Source organism: Pygocentrus nattereri, chromosome 21 (assembly GCF_015220715.1).
Source record: "Pygocentrus nattereri isolate fPygNat1 chromosome 21, fPygNat1.pri, whole genome shotgun sequence".
NCBI lineage: Eukaryota > Metazoa > Chordata > Actinopteri > Characiformes > Serrasalmidae > Pygocentrus > Pygocentrus nattereri.
The window spans coordinates 3,155,001-3,175,000 of NC_051231.1; the positions used below are offsets into that span (position 1 = coordinate 3,155,001).

At 42.6% G+C, this 20,000-nt stretch overlaps 1 protein-coding gene across 11 annotated transcripts in view; it reads right to left on the reverse strand.

The window, feature by feature from the left end:
* The window catches only part of LOC108438615 (band 4.1-like protein 1), a 183,008-nt gene that overhangs the window by 162,913 nt on the left and 95 nt on the right, over positions 1-20,000 (reverse strand). For 10 of the 11 annotated variants that reach the window (XM_037532132.1, XM_037532134.1, XM_037532129.1 and 7 more), the window contains exon 1: positions 19,955-20,000. This exon is cut by the window's right edge. The gene's annotated coding sequence lies outside the window, so the exon portion shown is untranslated. Of the gene's footprint in view, positions 1-19,322; positions 19,724-19,954 lie in introns of those variants that run through there. The other variant, XM_037532130.1, reaches the window with a different exon arrangement.

Below are 20,000 nucleotides of genomic sequence, written 5' to 3' on the forward strand. Positions count from 1 at the left end.
GGACAGACAGACAGACAGACAGATGCTTTATTGATCCCAAGCCAGTAGCAGTCATACAGCACAGTTACCATAAGGGTGGTGCAATAATATACAGGCTCAGCAAAACTGGCTACTATAAATAAATAATAAATAATCTCGCTTATCACAAAGAGGCAGGAATATATACAAGAAAGCATATCTGCAGGCAATATGGACAATATGTAGAAATAAAATACAGACATTAGAACAAGACCCAACTTCATTAGCATTACAGAGAAACAGAACTGTAAATAAATTAAATGTAGAGCATCACCTAAACATTCTGCTCTGCTAGAGTACAATAAATACATTTAAAATTTGGTGTTTATATTCTCACTCTATTCAACAATCTGATGGAAAACCTTCGTTTACATGCTCACTACAAGTAATCCAATGCAAAATGATGCGCATGCATTGAGTAGCGCTTAGTCGTTACCATGACAACCAGCATCACGTGAGTCCAGTCAGAGTGAGATGAGCAGCAGTGAGCAGTGATTGTGTTTTTAACTGCTTTAAAATGACGTCAGACTCAGGAAAACGTCCTTCACACGTCCTTATTAAAGAAGGCCGAGAGGAAGACGTCGTGCTCTGAGACACATAAGCTGGACGTCCGTCCCACCGCCGTCTTTTAAAGATCGGAGCATGAACTTCGTCTCCTCTGCAGACCAGTTTCTGCTCCGCCGTGTTGAACGGTATGAACTCTCACTGTGACGCGACGCTCATGCAGAACAGACTTAAAAGTTCCGATAGGGAATGTAATCGGATACAGGCGCTTACACGGATATTATTCTTCAATTTAACGGATTATTTACAGGATTACCCACCTCGATCAATCAGATAGAACCTAGATAGAATTCTATAATGACAGAGCTATCAGTCAGATTAACGGATTATTCGGCTGCATGTAAACGTGGCCACTGTACATCCTCACAATTGAGGCTATGGCTATTTTTCACACCCTTCCATGCTTAAGTTATAAGGACTGTTCTGACTAGATTGTTTTTTGAATGAGATGCGACACAAAGCAGCCAATCAGATCAGTCTGTTTAACTTGAAGTGAAGAGAGGCTGGAAAATGGTCATTTCCAGCATTCAGCACACCAACAAACATTAAAAATGGGCCTGAGCGAAAATAGAAAGAAAGAAAAATGAAGGATTTTTTCATTTGTTTGTGTAATAAGCCTCAGCTTCAGGGCTAGTGACTGTGTTCTGCAGAAGGGAGCGTAGTCCGGTTTCAAAGGCTGAAGTTTCCAAATGAATGATCTACGCTAAGCACGCTGAGGCAAGTGTGTCAAGCAGAGTTGTCACACGATTACAGAGACTCCTGTGAGTTATTCAATTAAAAATGAATGCATTACACCTCAGCAGGGGCTGCTTACCACAGCGCGCACACATCTAAAGGATCGGCTGTACGGCGTGTGCATGTGCGTGGCGTTGTTGACAGAGAAGGTGTGTTTTGAAGGGAGCTCTCCAAGCGTAGCTTGCAGGTGCTACACTAGGAAACAGGGTTTCATTGAACAATGCGGAAAACAACAACATGTGACGCTCGAGTGAACAAACTGCTGATAAAGATCACCATCTGCCCACTACTGACAAAAACACACGCCGGCTCTTTGTAAACTCAGACCACCTCAGTCAAGTCTTTACTCCTTGAGACCACCAGTGGTTCCAAAATGCACTTTGTCATAAGCTACATCGGTAACACTTTCTATGAATGTCACATTTGTAAGCATCTATAACCAAATTCATAATGTGTTATAATGCATTCATAAGGCATAATAAACATGGCTATAAATATTTATAGAAATACATTACACGTTATAGCCATTAGTCCGCTCTAAGTAAAGTGGAGCGTGCTGGACTAAAGCCTCCTCCAGGGTTCAGACTGAGGCTTCAAGTTGAAGAATTTACTGAAGGATTTACTGAAACACTAAAACACAATAAAGCTCATTACAGGCTTCAAATGTCAGAGTTTAAACTAGAGCAACATCAGAGTTTCACCCAATGTGGGAAAGTCAATGTAGACCACTGTTAATGTTCACCACTGTTAATGTTCACCACTGTTAATGTTCACCACTGTTAATGTGCACCACTGTTAATGTTCACCACTGTTAATGTTCACCACTGTTAATGTACACCACTGTTAATGTTCACCACCGTTAATGTTCACCACTGTTAATGTACACCACTGTTAATGTTCACCACTGTTAATGTACACCACTGTTAATGTACACCACTGTTAATGTTCACCACCGTTAATGTTCACCACTGTTAATGTACACCACTGTTAATGTTCACCACTGTTAATGTTCACCACTGATAATGTTCACCACCGTTAATGTTCACCACCGTTAATGTTCACCACTGTTAATGTACACCACTGTTAATGTTCACCACTGTTAATGTACACCACTGTTAATGTACACCACCGTTAATGTTCACCACCGTTAATGTTCACCACTGTTAATGTACACCACTGTTAATGTTCACCACTGTTAATGTTCACCACTGATAATGTTCACCACCGTTAATGTTCACCACCGTTAATGTGCACCACCGTTAATGTTCACCACCATTAATGTGCACCACTGTTAATGTTCACCACTGTTAATGTTCACCACTGTTAATGTTCACCACCGTTAATGTACACCACTGTTAATGTTCACCACTGTTAATGTGCACCACTGTTAATGTTCACCACTGTTAATGTTCACCACAGTTAATGTTCACCACCGTTAATGTTCACCACTGTTAATGTTCACCACTGGTAATATGCACCACCGTTAATGTGCACCACCGTTAATGTGCACCACTGTTAATGTGCACCACCGTTAATGTGCACCACTGTTAATGTGTACCACTGTTAATGTGCACCACCGTTAATGTTCACCACTGTTAATGTACACCACTGTTAATGTTCACCACCGTTAATGTTCACCACCGTTAATGTGCACCACCGTTAATGTTCACCACCATTAATGTTCACCACTGTTAATGTTCACCACCGTTAATGTGCACCACCGTTAATGTTCACCACCGTTAATGTTTACCACCGTTAATGTGCACCACTGTTAATGTTCACCACTGTTAATGTGCACCACTGTTAATGTTCACCACCGTTAATGTTCACCACCGTTAGCCTGGCACTGACTTAACACTGCATATCCAATAGAACGGCAGCAGAAACCAGCCTTACTGTACTGTACTGTACTGTAGTGTAGTGTCACAGAGTGAAGGACGTAAAAAGACTTTGTATGTGCCTTTAATTCACTTTTGGCACTGACAGTATAACATGTTATTAACAAAACGTATAATGCATTATATTAACAATTCATAATGTATAATAAACATGCCTATAAAGTGTAATTCAGTGTAATTCATTTGTATAAATATTTCTAGCCACGTTTATAATGAATGCCTTGTGAATGCATTAAAACATGTTATAAATGTGGTTCTAGATACTTACAATCATGACATTCATAGAAAGTGTTACCGCTCCATTCAGAAGCTGGTTGTCGTGTGAGGCTGTAGCTCTTCTCTCCAGTCTAATAGACGGTGACGTCATTTTAAACCCTTATAATAAAAGAAGCTGAACTTTGTTTTTCTACTGAAAGTCGAGCCGTTTTTCCCCAAATCTGGGCTCTAAACTATAAACAGACGGCGTCTCTTCAGTGATCTGCTCTGGAAACATCACTTTTAGAAAATAACACAAAGAGCGTCGGAGATTTTTGGCTTTCAGCAGTAAATTGTGAGCGTATAGTGATGTGTGGAGATCATAGAACACACGTTCTGTTCATTTGAGGGGCTTTTACATAAATAAATAAATAAATAAATAAATTTACAGTCATTTCATGCAGTTACTGAATATTTTGCCTTATGATTTGGTCAAGTAAATTCAGACGGACAAACCAAAATATACCCTGGAGAGTAAGAGGTTAAGGAGAGCTCCTCACTGGTTGAAAAGTCTGGCTGAAAGGCCTAATGGTTGTAAGCTGATTCCCTGCGGGAGGCATTTAATGGAGTCGTGAGTAAGACTCTTTGCCCCAACTTCTTAATTGCAGCAGTAAAATCGTGGGTAGGAAAAGACTCTGGGCTCCTCAAGGAGAAGAAGACGGATCCATCACTACGTTTCAAACCAACAGACACTTCAAATTGTTTTAAGTGCCATGAGCGCAGGTTTATTCTGGTTGTATATAAGATGTGGTCCAGCTATGTGGCGACTGCTAAAGTGGTGAGATTCAGCAGAGGGGATTTATGTGGCTCGACTCATCTGCATCAGCATTAGAGGTTAGATAAATCACATGGCATGCAGCCAGACGACAGCAGTTGAAGCGTAGTGCACATTTAGGGGTGGGCAATATGACGAGTCATTCCACGGAAACGTTCGTTTTTGTGTCCATGGCGTTTACAGATTACACTTACATTACACTTTATTTAGATTTTTAAACAAAACAATATGTTATTTTCACAATTCCACCTTCGTGAGCCTCAATTCAGCAACACTGGTTTTTAAATCCATCATATAGAATTCCAAACACCACAGAAGAGCTTGTCCATATTTTGAGATAAAAACAAATTTTTCTGCCTTTTCGACTATGACTATGAAATATATGATTAAAATGACAGAAAGATAAAATATTTTTTAAATAAGTTCCCCAGCAGTCGTGTCACTGGCGTTACTGCGTGACAAAAAACTCTTATTCTGAAATAAAAGTCACGCCGATGACGTCACTCGACCTCCTTTGACCTGTTGTCTGAGGATCTATGAAGAAAAGCTCATGGTGAGTCCACTGTGTCTGAGCCAGATGCTGCAGCCTGACTGAATATGAATCTGGTCTAAACTCTAAGAAGCTCATATCTGTTCCCAGTTTCTATAAAGCTACAACTCACTCCCTGGATAGAACCAGTCAGGCCTGTTTGGAAGCCACAGGACAACCCCAGAGGGATGGGGAGTAGGCTTGGTTCGCTCAAAAGCCAAACATTACTCATAGCTATTGCTCACAAACAAGGCCCCTCCAACGAGGGGGCACTATCAGCGGGGTTTGAAAAAAGAAAAGCAAATCCACTTTGAAATGCCTTATCCAATTATCCTGGACTAGGGGACGTGTAGTGATGCAATATAAAACACTCTGAGTGCAGAGATAGCAAGAGGGCCAGGGCTTTATGGGAACCTCCTCAGTCATCTTCAAAAACACAAACACTGAGCTGTAATCAAAGCGTCCACAATTCAACGTGGACGCCTTTCATGTTTTTGACAGTAATTCGATGTAGGTTGTGAGGCAACACCATGTTAGCATGTGTCAGAGCACTTCGACAGCATCGCTAAGACGTTCGTCAACAAGTCGGTTCTGACGGACGCGCGGAAATCTCAGAACGTGTTTTCAGGTTGAGTCATTCTGGAAGCTTATTCGTGCCACTTTTCATGCCAGGTTTGTAAAATATAACACTGTATTTATAGTGGCATTAACCCCTTACTTACCAAGAGCCTGAATGCAGCCAAACACTTCTTATACTCTCATAACCCCGTGACATACACATTACTTTTACAGTACTAAGCTATGGGTTCAAGGGGTTAATGAACATCTAAGAGCAACATGGCTCTCACTGTAGTGGCGTCCTATCAACGGTTTATGGATGTTGAAACTTCAACGTGATATTGGTCTACTGCAGTTGGGTCGTTCTACAGAAACGTCCACTTTTTATTCCATCCATAGGAGTCACTGGTGCTATCGATCGTCACTGGTAAAGGAAACACCAGTGACATTTTAATGAAAACTGCTTTTTTTTACAAAACAGCTGCTGCAGAGCATCAAACCAGATGTTGTCAATTATGGAACGTCCACTAAAATATGGAATTTAATCCACTTGTGTTACTATTTTTTCACAGCTACCTCAGAATAAAGTCGGTCACACCTGTGACGTCAGCTAGAAGCTTCATATGAGATCATGAGCTGAATGAGAAGATCTCTGAGAACTGAGAGACGCAGTGGACTCACCATGAGCTTTTCTTAATAGATCCTCAGAAAACAGGTCAAAGGAGGTCGAGTGACGTCATCGGCGTGACTTTTATTTCAGAATAAGAGACTTTTTGTTACACAGTAACACCAGTGACACGACTCCTGGGGAACTTTCATTATATAGTTTATAATATTTATTTGGCTATTGTTTTCTTTGTCATTTAATTTATATATTCCATAGTCGTAGATCCTTCATAGATCCTCAGAAAACAGGTCAAAGGAGGTCGAGTGACGTCATCGGCATGACTTTTATTTCAAAATAAGAGATTCTTTTTAACGCAGCTCCTGAGGGCAACAACTTTCATTATGTATTTTATCATATTTATTTGGCTTTTGTTTTCTTTATGTTATTCGAACCATAAATTTCTTATGACTAATTGCAGTACCCCGGTGTACTTCGGTTAGGACTAGGGTTGGTGGCAGACTGGACAGAGCGCTTCAAATAGAACCATCTTTTCTGCAAGCCCAGGTCTCCTGACACTCTGTTTGTGGCAAGATCAAAGATTTACATCACGACGCTGCCTCAGCGCTATCAGATCAAAAAAAAATATGAAGTATGAAGTGAAAAGACGGTTCGTCGAGCATCGAAAGAGTTCAAACCTTTGTTGTAACAGGTTCTGACATGGAGGCACGTCAATCAAAAGAAAAATACAAGCAGGAAAATTCTGGATGAATTCTTCGCCTTCGTGGTTGCTGTCGGCTTGGCCATTGCCAAAATGTTCTTTTGATGGCCCATATTTTATTGTTTCCAGTCCAAATGTTTTATTTTGAACTGTACAAACTCCGCCTCGCTCCAGTTGTGTACGCACCTTCTGGACGGCATGCATATAAGTCTACTGCTCCATCCTTGGGGTGTGTAGTGTGTAAGAACCCTAAATGAGTTGGTTTGTCATGACATCACAAAAAAAATATATATATATATATTCAAAATGGGCTGATTTTAACAGCTTTGTTGCCATATATGGACTTGGGAGTGAATGGTACATTTCAAAATTTCAACAGTGCTTCTTTAACTACTTTAAACGGTTTGATGCCACAATAAGTGAGAAGAAAATTCTCTTGTCCATGAAACACACTACACTGCCAAAAGCATTCGCTCGTCTGGCTTCACACACACATGAACTTGAGCGACATCTCATTCTTAATCCATAGGGTTTAATATGATGCCGGCCCACCCTTTGCAGCTATAACAGCTTCAACTCTTCTGGGAAGGCTTTCCACAAGGGTTAGGAGTGTTTATGGGAATTTTTGACCGTTCTTCCAGAAGCGCATTTGTGAGGTCAGACACGGACGAGAAGGTCTGGCTCACAGTCTCCACTCTAATTCATCCCAAAGGGTTGCAGTATAGTGTAGGTCATTTAACTAAAACTGAAGCCTTGTAAATGACTTTGTAGCCAAACAGCACATTAAGAGTTCATACAAGTTACTGAACAATCCTATCGAATCAATTATAGGCCAAAGATTAAAGGAACCTCTTCAAACGACATGCAGATTTCTAAACTACACGTTTTGATAAGGAAATCTCTCCAATGTACAATATAAAATAACATTATACAGTCATCCATTCTCTACAAAGCCTAGAGATCTGTAGAGCACATTTCCCCACCGCAACTCCCAACGCATGCAGCATGCAGAGTCCTGCCGCATGAACATGTGAGCAACACGCAGATCACAGAGCATGGGTTGTCCACAAGATGGGGGGGCGTGGTTTTGAATTATTCCCTGGGAAAGAGCAGATGAGAAAAGCAAACGAACAGATAGTCGGAGGGAGGAGGGGAAAAAGCACTCCAGATTTTCTGAATGTGCTGACTCACTGCAATCAGGCAGAAGACAGCCGCAGCTCGCCGGATCTCCTTCAGAAAGGACGAGGTGCCGTTCCGTACCACGCCACGCCACTCTCGTTTCCCACCAACCAGACCACTAAACCACCCCACCGTTCTTCACCACGACTAAAAACGATTAAACAAGAGCTCAGTAGGTCCACAATGCAAGGGAAAGGCACGTGGCCAAAGGCAGCACCACAGCAGGGGCAGGCAGCAGCCAAAAACAATGCAGAAGGGTCAGCCAAGAGGACAGGCTGAGTCATGCTATAAACAGGCTTGTTCGGAGAGGCAGACAGTAGTGGTGCATAGAGTTGGGGCAGGAGAGCGCGAGCAGCACCGGATGCTCTGCAGCAACAGATTATTCCCGTCCTCTGCATTGTCTCTGGACTGGGGCTATAATAGGGGAGATAAAGACTTGGATAATTGACTCACACTGTAGGTTTCCAGCAAATACCATTAGCTGATTAAGCCTGCACATGCCATGGTAATTGCTTGTAGCCATTAGGTGTCATAATGCACAATTATGATACAAAGATTTGTGAAAATATGTGCAAACTAGGTTGGACACTAGGTCTGCACGATATAGACTAAATACTATATTGTGATAATATTGCTATGGCTTGCAACTACAATATGCCTTGCAATGTACAGCAATGTGCGAAAGTCAGAGACCAGAGAGCCTTCATTTATTTATGTGCAAGAAAAAAACAGCACAAAACAAATATTTAACAGAAAATTACACAAAAGTATCAACAACTAAATACATCGTTTAAGTTTAGGATTTAGTGTTTTTTAATTTTTCTTTCCCAACAAAGAATTAAGGGCTTCTTAATATCTACACATCCTTTCAGACCCCATACTGCAGGAGTGGGCCAGACTGTGTTAAAATACCCGACATATTATTGACAAATTATTCAAAATATTAAGATTTCAAAATATAAGCGCGTAGAATCTGAGCTTTCTGAGAGCTGCTGTGTTTCCTATCACCGTATGAAAGATGCACGAGGCCTCTTTCGCTGCTGGATTGTTCAGTCCGAGCCGTTTGGAACGATAAGCGCTTATAATAAACGATTAAACTGTTGAAGAGCAACAGTACAACATGTCTAATGTATTAATCATGCTCCTATTCCAGTGTTTACTTGTTGAAAAATATCATTTGTGAGACAAACCGAACAGAAATCTATAAACGTTTGGTTTGTTAGGCGGTGATCTTTACAAATCAAATAATCGTTTTTGTTTGATCTTAAAGGGTTAATATTTACTGAACTGCTGAATTTGCTCTGATAAGAAGCAAAATCGGCGGTTCTCAGTGTTTAGTTTGGGCTTTATGTCTGTCGTCTTGATTGAATCTCGTTTACTAAGTGAAGCCGCAGGTCTGGTCACCTGCCACCATCAGGTAAAAGGAAGAACTGCAACGTACTGGCCAGCGGCCAGTAATACCCTGTAAAACAGAAGCTGGGGGGGCAATTAAAATCTGTCTGCAGACCACATTTAGCCCTGGGGCCCTATCTTTGGACACCCTTGCTTTAGTGTTGTCTTCTTACAAAGGAAGAATGACCAGGAATGTTTGTGGATTTTTTCAGATCTGATGCAAAAGTGGAGAATAATGTTCTCCAATCTCTCAAAAAGTACAGTTTATCTGATGGTGACAGCTGTGGTGGTCAACCAGGTCCTGAGTGACTGTTTGGAGCCCCAGTTTCTCCATATCTTTTAAAACCTTTTTGAACTTCAAAAGGTCTGGAAACAGTTTTTTTACTTCCTTTTCTTTGACTTTCCCCATCCTTATGCATCTAATCTCGTCCGAAACTCCTCCTGAGAAATGAAATACTTGGGTGACGTCATGATTTACAGTCATGTTGACAGAATAAAAACAGTACTTTTCAGTACTATCATGAAAAAATACATAACCAGACATGCTTAAAGTCCAGCCCTATTTTTGTCTATTGATCTTGGATCAGGTAAACTGATTCATCCAAACTCCCAGAGAAAGATCAGTGGCTGGCCTGGGTGCTGGGTAGAGGTTCCTTTGCACATTGTACCCTTCTGCAACATCAGTGTTGTGCAGCCCTACCAGTGGCTGCTCACCAATAACCAGAGCTTGGATTTTGTGCTGTGGACTAGAAGCACAAACTGTAAGTCCTGAGATTTCAAGTGCTACACTGATGATGTCATTACAGCTTCTGGCACTCACTTCCACCTCCTCAACCCTCTTAATTACCATGGCAACAGAATAGCCCCATGTCCCATCATCAACATTGCTTGTTCCGGGCCTTATTCTACACCGATGCCAGTGCAGGACTCTGCAGATGCAGCTTTTGAAAGACTCAATGCATGATTCAGTACATTATGAAAGCCTTTCTCTGCCGTTACAATCGCAGCAGGGCACATTTGTGTGGTCCACGTTTGCAGCCTCACTCCTCAAACGCACCGAGCTGAAGGACAGACCTGAGAATCCTCTAGGAAAGTGAACAAAATGAGAGGAAAAACCTTGAGTCAAAACGAAGAGGAAGAAGCACGGACACTTGAGCGGAGCAGGTGAGCCGTGCTTCAGTCTGCCAGGAGTAGGCCGAAGAACCTGCGCCTAACGTCCTGAATTAGTGATGTTCGATCACCTGCCATCTGTGTCTAATCGTGCTTGGCAAGCAGCCTCTGACCTGTAGCTTTCATCCCTCCGCACATTAAATCAGATAAGTCAGTTTGTTCTTCCTCACAGAAACCAACATCAGGAGTGCTTTGTTGGGGGTTTTTTCGGCTTGGCAGTCTTGCTCTACATGGAGCGATGCATTACCCAATCCAGGCTGACGGACAGTATTCCGCAGCACGGCCAGCACGCATCTCGTCGATCTTATCTTGTGAATGACAGTGAAAGATGAATTGCCTAGTGCAACTTTAAAGTACGCCTTGGTAACTCAACTACGCTCGATCACTCAGTTTAAAAAAGTTATGTAAATTTACCTTTTTCGTTGAATCAGCACTAGCCACGTTTACATGCAGCCTAATAATCCATTAATAATCCAACTAATAGCTCAATCGGAATAGAATACGTCCAGGTGAACACGTCAATCGGAACAGTCTAGTCCGACAGAGACCATTCAGAATACATTTTCTATCCGACTGGACGAGGTGGGTAATCCTGTAAATAATCTGTTAAATAGAACAATAATATCCATGTAAACGCCTGAATCCGATTACATTCCCTATCGGAACAATAGGGATGTGCATGTGCGTCGCTTCATAGCAAAAGTTTATAACGTTCAACATGGCACGACGTCTTTCCCTCGGCCTTTAATAAGGACGTGTGAAGGAAGTTTTCCTGAGTCTGATGTAATTTTAAAGCAGTTAAAAACACAATCACTGCTCACTGCTGCTCATCTCACTCTGACTGGACTCACGTGATGTTCGCAGTCATGGTAACGTTTACTTTAAGCGGTTCTCCACACATGCACCTAATTTTGGATCATATTATTTATAGTGTGCATGTAAACAAAGATTTTCCATCAGAGAGTTGAGTCGAGTGAGAGTAAACACCTCAATCTTAATCCATAATCGGAACGTATTCAACTGGATTGGCAAAAATCTTTGCATGTAAACACAGACCGTGATGAACAAGTGACTGATGTTGATGTGTAAAAGGTGATGACTGCCGTTTTGGGAAAAGAAATGAGGGATAATTAGAGAGGATTTGATAAAAGCTTCCTACTAGCTGTCTCTGCTATGTGCTGTAATGCTGGCTGTACCGTAATTCTACTTTTTCCTTTACTGAAGTTCAGCGAGAGTGAATGGAATTAAAAATAAACGCTGACATGCTCTGGAACTTCAGCTGGCCTTAAAGTGACTCACTGCAAAAAAATAAAAAACAAGCTAAAATGACTGGATGTTACTCTAGAGCAGCTAGCTCTAACCTGGAGGGAAAAGATCTTCTGATCACCGCCTACAGCTGGTCTTCTCAGAAAAAAGGGCATAAATAATACTAAATAATACATACACATAATGTTAAAGCAATGAATCACAATGGGGCCACAGTAGAGTAAACTCCCCAGTGTTTTTGCTATGTGTGATTTCAGTTACCGTTGTTTTTTCATGTGAAAGCACATGGCCACAGCTAGCAGTCTGAAGTTCCTCCAGCTAGGAGCGTTATAAGCAAGCAAGTCACCACGAACCTGCACCAGAAGGAGCTCGGGAACGCACATGTTGGCAGTAACATTTATTATAACGACAGATGAAGCAGACTTTGGGTTACTCAGTATTTTACAGGGTGGTTAAAAAAGTTTCAAGCGATTTCAAAACGATTAGTTTCTCTTGTAAGTCATTCCAGATCAGTGCAGTGAGCTGTAAACAGTGTAAATGAGCATAAAGTTTATTATGTAGTTCTACAAGGTCTCAGTCTGAACCTCCTCCAGCTGTACGGACGACATCAACACCACAGTCAAACTCATCCCAGACTGGACTGAGCGTGTCGGGCGTCGCCGCTCTCACGGCTCTTTCGGTGGGATTTCGGAGATCATCCAGTGCTGTGGAACCAGCGCCGAACGCTCTGAGCTGCTGGAGCTTCACTGCTGATGAAAATCCCGCTGCTCATTTCTGACGGATTCACTCTTATTGACGTGGAGAACGCAGAACGTTCTGCTCAGGGGTCTCAGCTCCTCTCAGACTGAAGGAGCCGGTCAGAAACTCTGTGACCCCCTCTTACAGTTGGATTGTGATTGGTTCCTCGGCTCCTCACGATTAAAAATATACAGCGCTTTGAAATCGGATGAATCTTTTTGAATCACCCTGTATTAATATGTGGTTTAATTGAAGATTTTTATGAAACTAGTTAATGTTTAAAAGAAGCATACACCAATAAAATAAAAAATAAAGGGGGTCAAAATGCAGCAGCCCACATGGATTTGTTTGGGAGGAGGTGGGTGATTTTATCGATAATCATGATGCTTTAACTAGAAAATGTCACGCTGATAATTTTTTAGGCTCTCTTCCAGCTCCTTTCTCCGAAGGGACGTGTCCACTCGTGTGCAGCATTTCAATATGATATGAGCACAAAGGATCGTGTGGCCTCTCTTTCTCTCTCCTTCTCTGTCTCTCGCTGTGACTCCCACTGTCTTTTCGTTTCTGTCATCATTCCATCTCCAGTTTCTCTCTCTCTCTCTCTCCGTCTCTCCACTCTTCTACTTTCTACGATCGGCCCTGCATGGGACGTGACCAGATTTGCCCCCGGCTACAAAAACAGACACCTTGGGAACATTCCACACAGTGAATGGCTACGACAGCGCGGAGACGGAGACGGCTGGAGCTGGCTTCAGCTCGCATTTCGGCTCACGCTGACGACTCACCCAGCTGCCTATAGCCTATATACACAATCCTGCCACTTACATCTACCAATATTATGGACGCTGTGTACATATGACAGTAAAACGTCCAAAGGCTGTCATGTAAATTTGTGGACCCTGTTGCGCTTTTAGCACATCGTTGCTTTTCAAATGAGTCCAGCGAGGATTGAGGGCTTCTAGAAAGTGCTGGAAACAAATCCACACAGGCTCGTTCTCACTGGGCGCTCCAGAGTCACATCGCAGGCACTGACGCGCACCAGGAGCACATTTGAGTTGCAAATCGTCTTCTTCTACAAAACGATGTACGAGTGTCACGCAGACATCACCTACTACTGACTCTGCCTTCCCACTCCTTCATAGAGAGTCAGAGCCTGCAGCAGCCCAGGGGAAGGCAGATGTAGCACCTCTGGCTGCCGGTGACAGGCAGGGTACACTGGTGTGAACCTCAGCGGAGGTGAGACGACGGAGCGGCTGTCGGGGGTTAATTCTGTTAAGGTTAAGGCCCGTCGTCTTATGCTAACGATACTAAGTGAAAATGTTTTTTTATTTTATTTGAACTCATCATTTATTCAATTTAACGACAGTCCGGGGGGCGTTCGTGGAAAGAGACCTCACCCAGGGGCAATGAGATGCTGCTCATGAAGCACTGATTTTTTAAATGATAAGGAATTATTTAGTCATTTATTATTTATGACGTAAATTAATAACATGTTATCTGTTACAGACAATATTTTTATTCATCATATGCTTTCTATTTCATTTTTAAGGGATTTAGCTGAATAATGTATTTGCTTATTTCATTGACAATTTTTATTCAATTGCTTTATTTGGTGACAGTTGAAGGGACAGTGCTAACACAAATAAGACTCTCAGATTTGACCATAAGCAGTGTACAGCAACCTTGAGCACAGTTTAAAAAAAAATATTTATGATTCACTGTTAATTATAATTATATTTGAAGTAGTTTTATATAATTTATTTTATTATTTCTTTTTAAAAATATATATATATAAATTTAAAAGATAAATATATATATATACACATATATACACACATATTTCATGTATTTTTTAAGAAACGTATAATTAATTTATATCATAAGTTTTATTTATTTCACATATGGAGCAACTTTATTTTATTCTTACTTTTTTTGACAGTTGAAGGGAGGGTGGTAATAAAAACAAGCCTCTCCCAGATTTGGCCACACCTTTCCGCACTGAAAAGGCCGAGTTCTCCGGGAAGGGTTGCTAATAATTTGAATTCACTGTTTTTCTGTGAAGGGAAGTGTGAAATGAAAAGCAGGTGGAAATGCAGCAAACACAAGTACAGACACTTGTCTTTGAAGTCAAAATTCTCCAGTTTTTAAACTAGAGGTGTGAATTCACAAGGTGGATCAAGGTGGCAGCCTGCCGGTAACGGGAGGCTTTTATTTTCATGTTCAGCACCTCACTGACAAAAATTACACTGAGGTAAATTATGTAGTGTCTACTGTACAAACACAGTATTTAAGTAATGATAGCGAGGAGAGAGAGAGAGAGAGAGAGAGAGAGAGAGAGAGAGAGAGAGAGAGTTAGTGAGAGAGAGAGTGAGAGAGAGAGAGAGAGTGTGTGAGAGAGTTAGTGAGAGAGAGAGAGAGAGAGAGAGAGAGAGTGAGAGAGAGTGAGAGAGAGTGAGAGAGAGAGAGAGAGAGAGAGAGAGAGACAGAGAGAGAGAGAGAGAGTGAGAGAGAGAGAGAGAGTGAGAGAGAGAGAGAGAGAGAGAGAGTGAGAGAGAGAGAGAGAGAGAGAGAGGCAGAGAGAGAGTGAGAGAGAGTGAGAGAGAGAGAGAGAGAGAGAGAGGCAGAGAGAGAGTGAGAGAGAGTGAGAGTGAGAGAGAGAGAGAGAGAGAGAGAGAGAGAGAGAGAGAGAGAGAGAGAGAGAGAGAGAGAGAGAGAGAGAGTGTTGATATGGAAATTAGACACATATCTCCGACGCAGTGATGCATCTGTGTTACATCTGCTAGGAACACTCAATTATCAACCCAATGACAAATTAGTGTATTTGCGCCATGAAGAGGAACTCGAGGATAGTATCGAAGCCAAAAGCTGCAGGAGTAAAAATAATACAGCATATAGACGTGTTCCTGCTGCATGGCGTCAGCGCTACTAGCAGGAGAGATCATGGAAAAAATGGACCCAGGAAATGGTCAACTATTGTGTAAATAAATAAATAAACAAACAAACAAACACGAGCGCAATAGGCTTTGTTGTGCTTTCAGGCTGTAGAAGGAAAATGCCTCAGCCTGGCTGCAACTGTTTGGTGGCATAGCTGGCATATTTACCGTCACACAGAATCCAGAGAGCACTTGAGGGACAGAGGTTACGCCGTCTCTATATCGCGCTGCTGTTGGAACAAAACCTCGTATCTCCATTTTCGTCGTCTTTCAGTTTTTGACATAATTTGAAAATACCTATGGTTCCACATCATCTGTGTAAATTTCGTGATGAATGGACCAACAGAAATGACCCATAATTAGTCAGAAAAAACTCTGGTTCCATTGACGTACATTAAAAGTTGAGCAGGTTTTCAGCGTCTCCTGTAAAGTTACCGTTTTGAAGATGCCAGGTTTTGATCCGACAACAAAAAAGTAATAAATATCATTTTTTCAGACACATATTTTCTAAGCCGCCTCTCCTCAGGGTCGCGGGTGTGGGGTGGGGGGGGGGGGGGGGGGTGTGCTATCCCATTCATCGGGCAGAAGGCAGGACACACCCTGGACAGGTCGCCAGTCCATCACAGGGCAGACAGACAGACACATTCACTCATGCCTAGGGGCAATTTAGCACGTCCAATCGGCCTGAGTGCATGTCTTTGGACTGTGGGAGGAAACCGGAGAACCCACGCAGACATGGGGAGAACATGGAAACCCCATACAGGATGGACCCTGGTCGCCCGGCCGGGGAATCGAACCCAGGCCCTTCTTGCCGTGAGGCGACAGCGCTAGATTTTCAGACAAAATCATTATATTTCCTAACAAAGAACAAAACAAACCCAAACTCCAGAAGCGCTAAGAGGCTCTGGCAGGCCAGGCCAGGCGTGATGCTGAGAGTTTCACTGAAAAACGCTACATTTCCACCCTTTTTAACTAATCGCTTTAACAAAGAACGCAAACTCCCATTCAATCTCTGTCCACACCTGTTTCAGTCAGCCCAGCTAAATTGAGGCTTTACTTGTTTTCCATCCTTTGTGATCGCCTGCCTCGGCCTCCCTCCCTCGAGGTGTTTGTTGAAGTGTTGGAGCATGTGTGTGTGTGTGTGTGTGTGTGTGTGTGTGTGTGTGTGTGTGTGTGTGTGTGTGTGTGTGTGTGTGTGTGGCTCTACTGTAACATAAACATTAGCGTTTGCTTGCGTGGTTAGAGACAGGAATCTGCTGGCGAGGCTGCATTTGGCGAGCCAAGCACAAGCACAGAACAAGTCAACTGTGCTGGAACTAAGCTTTATGGAAAGTTGTACTTATTGTACCTTTAAAAATTCATCACAGCCTGAAAGCTGGACTGAAAGAAACTCGAGCAGCAAAAGAAACGCATCGATCCGATGGGACTGCAAGTGGTAGCATGAAATAACCTGACTGGTCGGCTGGGCTAGCAGAGGCATCACGCCTGCCAGGGCAACAGCGCGGGCAGTGATCTCTGACTGGTCTGTCTTCAGACTCAGAAACACTCACTCAGATGAGCAGAGATGAGAGATGGGGTGGTCAGGAAGCTACGGAGAGGATTTCTGCATCGTCTTGCTGGAGGCTTTGGCATTTGGCAGCTACTGACCTGGAGCCATAGTCCTGAGGCCTTAAACAGGGAAGAAAGTGATGCACTGAATTCGATTAAAATGAAAAATCTTTTCCACAGTTTGGGCAATAACCGCGTTGGTGCAACTGAAATGATCGAGTAAAAGTCTGACCATGGACGTGTGCTCCTGTAACAAGATGAGAACAACTGTATGTGTTCAAAAGTATTCAGACACGCTTCCTGATGAGTGAAATCAGCTGAAAAGCACTGCCAATAGAATGGGACATCACGCCCAATGCCAAGCGCTGGCTAGAGGGGTATCGAGCTCCTCAGCATTGTGCTGTGCTGCGTTCTCTGGAACAAATTTTCACCTTTAATTTGGGGAGAAACATTGAATAAACAGACGTACGCAAAGTTTCAGACATACAGTGTCAATGTTTAACTCTTAAAAGTAACTTCTAGGTAACTTCTAGCCTTCTTAACTCCAGGACAGTTTAAGCTACAGACACGATCTCCAGACCAGACGATTCAGCAGAGCCCGGACCAAACTAGGTAGCGTGACGTCATCGAGCTGTGGCGTCAGCATCAGTGAATAATTTGGCTTGGAAAATCACCCAAAGTCCTGATTTTATTGCTTTGTTTTTTGGTCTTCAAATTCCAACGAAGGGTTAAAACAGTGACATGATTCATATATCAGACCACTCACCATCCACCTGTGACCGTCCATCAGCCAGCACTCACTACTGTTATACTACATCTTTGCTTTGAGCCTTCAAATTATAAACAAACGTAATTCATACACCAGAGCACTCAGAGGGACTAGCCAGAGTGAGAGACCAGAGAAACCAGCTCTAACATCCCGCAAGCCAGAAATACAGCACAAACACACAGCCGGATCACTGTAAACCTGCTATTCGCTCTCTGCTTTAGCCTTCATATGCAACAAAAGGGTTAATACTACTAGTAAAAGTACATTTTTAAGTCATGGTGCTTTTTCTGATACCCAAAGAACGACAGAGAGCAACTACAAAGTGAAGGAAAGCATCGGTAAAGCAACAGAGGCAGCAGCAATGAGAAATGAGAAAACATACGCCTTGATTTACTAAAGGTTTTAGTTCATGCAAAACAGCACTGCCCATGCAAAACCAGCACCATCACCAGTGGCTGGTTATGGTAATCATTTTGCCCTAATTCAGTAGATGCCGACTGACTGCAAGCACTGATTCCTTTAACTGCAAATGCTGAAACCTTCTAACAGAATGCAAAGTTGTGCACAAAGACACAACCTTTCAAAAAATCAGCTGCTTCTCAGAGACGCCTACAGCTAAAGTCGGAGAGGATACAATTCGCAGCGCAGCCCGCCAGAAGAGGGAAGATATCACTGTCAATACCAAAATATGGAGAAAGCCATACTATTTCCAGGCTTACAGGGATCTGTCAGAATACTGACAGAAAAAAAAGCACCGAATCTGAATGGCTGAGTACTAAATACACTGTCCTAAATGTATTGAGTAACATATTCCAGTACAGTACATAAAAAGCAATATATTCATAATACATTTAAAAATATATATATATTGATAAAGCCCATGAGAGAAAACTCCTCTGTTAATATAGTTTCATGAAAAATTCCCTTTTAATTTACATCATTATCATTTTACACAGGTAGGCCAAGGTAGTGTTAGGAGTCTTGCCCAAGGACTTTTATTGGTATAGTGGGGTACTGAACCCCAGTCTACAGCATAGAAGGGAGAAGTGTTAACCACTACACTAACCACTTTAATTTACAAGTCTCAACAGTGTGTTGTCTCTGATGGCCTGCTTCAATCCAGTGCTTCCACAAAAATATGCAAAATCTTGCGAATGTGAAGCAGGTATTGGGTATAAAATGTGAGTTTCAGTTAATACCATGTACGTAGCTTGCCACGAAACGCACACACAAGCGCAATAACTCACCAAAGCTAAGCTCATCACCTGCAAAGTTCTCTCAAAGCGCTGAGAATAATATCTGATCATCACACTGGTTTATCAGTCCACTCAGTCTTTAGCAGGCATGTCACACGCTGTGCAGTGATTTTAAAGTAGTGTATGAACAAGCACTGATGCTATTTCTTATAAAGATGGCACATATTTTTTAAAAAGAGTGGGTAAGAATTCTAAAAGTGTTACTATAATCCTAACAAGTAACTCTGAAAACTGGAATACTTACCACCCTGAATGTCACTCTGACACCAATGCAGCACATTGCTCAGTATTGCCATTTCAGGCCTAAACCTAATTACTGCTCATCAACTTTGACCACCCCCAGCAAAATATCCTAATAGTATCCTTCATGCGCAGTCTGGCATAAAGTTGAATGCAGCAAAATGAGACACCAACCGTGACTGGGCTCAACACCGACCAGGATGGACACCTCAAATCTGCTTTCCACTGTTCTTGCATGCAGGGATTTAAGCCGTAGACTAGGATTTGGTGGGTTTTGCCTGTTAATCTCCTGCACACCTACTCACACCCTGCACTTCACAACTTAAGTTACATAAGTAGCCTGAATGTTACTACCACGCATGAAACTCATAGCCGTATGACTGAACATGAGCTCCATCACTCGCTTTTTAAAAGTCCCCACTCTGGCTTCCACCAGCCCGCCGGATCGAGCTGAAGACCGGGCGATAACGCACTGAGGGGAAGCCCCAGTACCAGCGCCCCGGCTCGGTAACGCATCTCTGCACTGACGTTCACCGTAGTGGTGCTATTAACCTTCGTGACACGAAGATCGCCGCCTCGGATCGAGGGAAACCGGATTTAGTGTAAAACAACAGTTTGGGTCCAGAAAGTCGCGTCAGCGGCGAGAATTCCTCTCAAACCGATTCGCCAGCGGACTGAAGCAGAATTCAGCGGCTGCGCTGAAACCGTGAGGATCTTTAACGGGGCGCTTCTTCAGGAAATACAGGAATAAAGACGAGGAAACAGATGTGGAGCTTTAGCCTTTAGCATTTCAAACCGACACCTACCTGCTGTGCCCGTCACGCGCCCCAGCCGTTTATTTTCTGAAGGAGT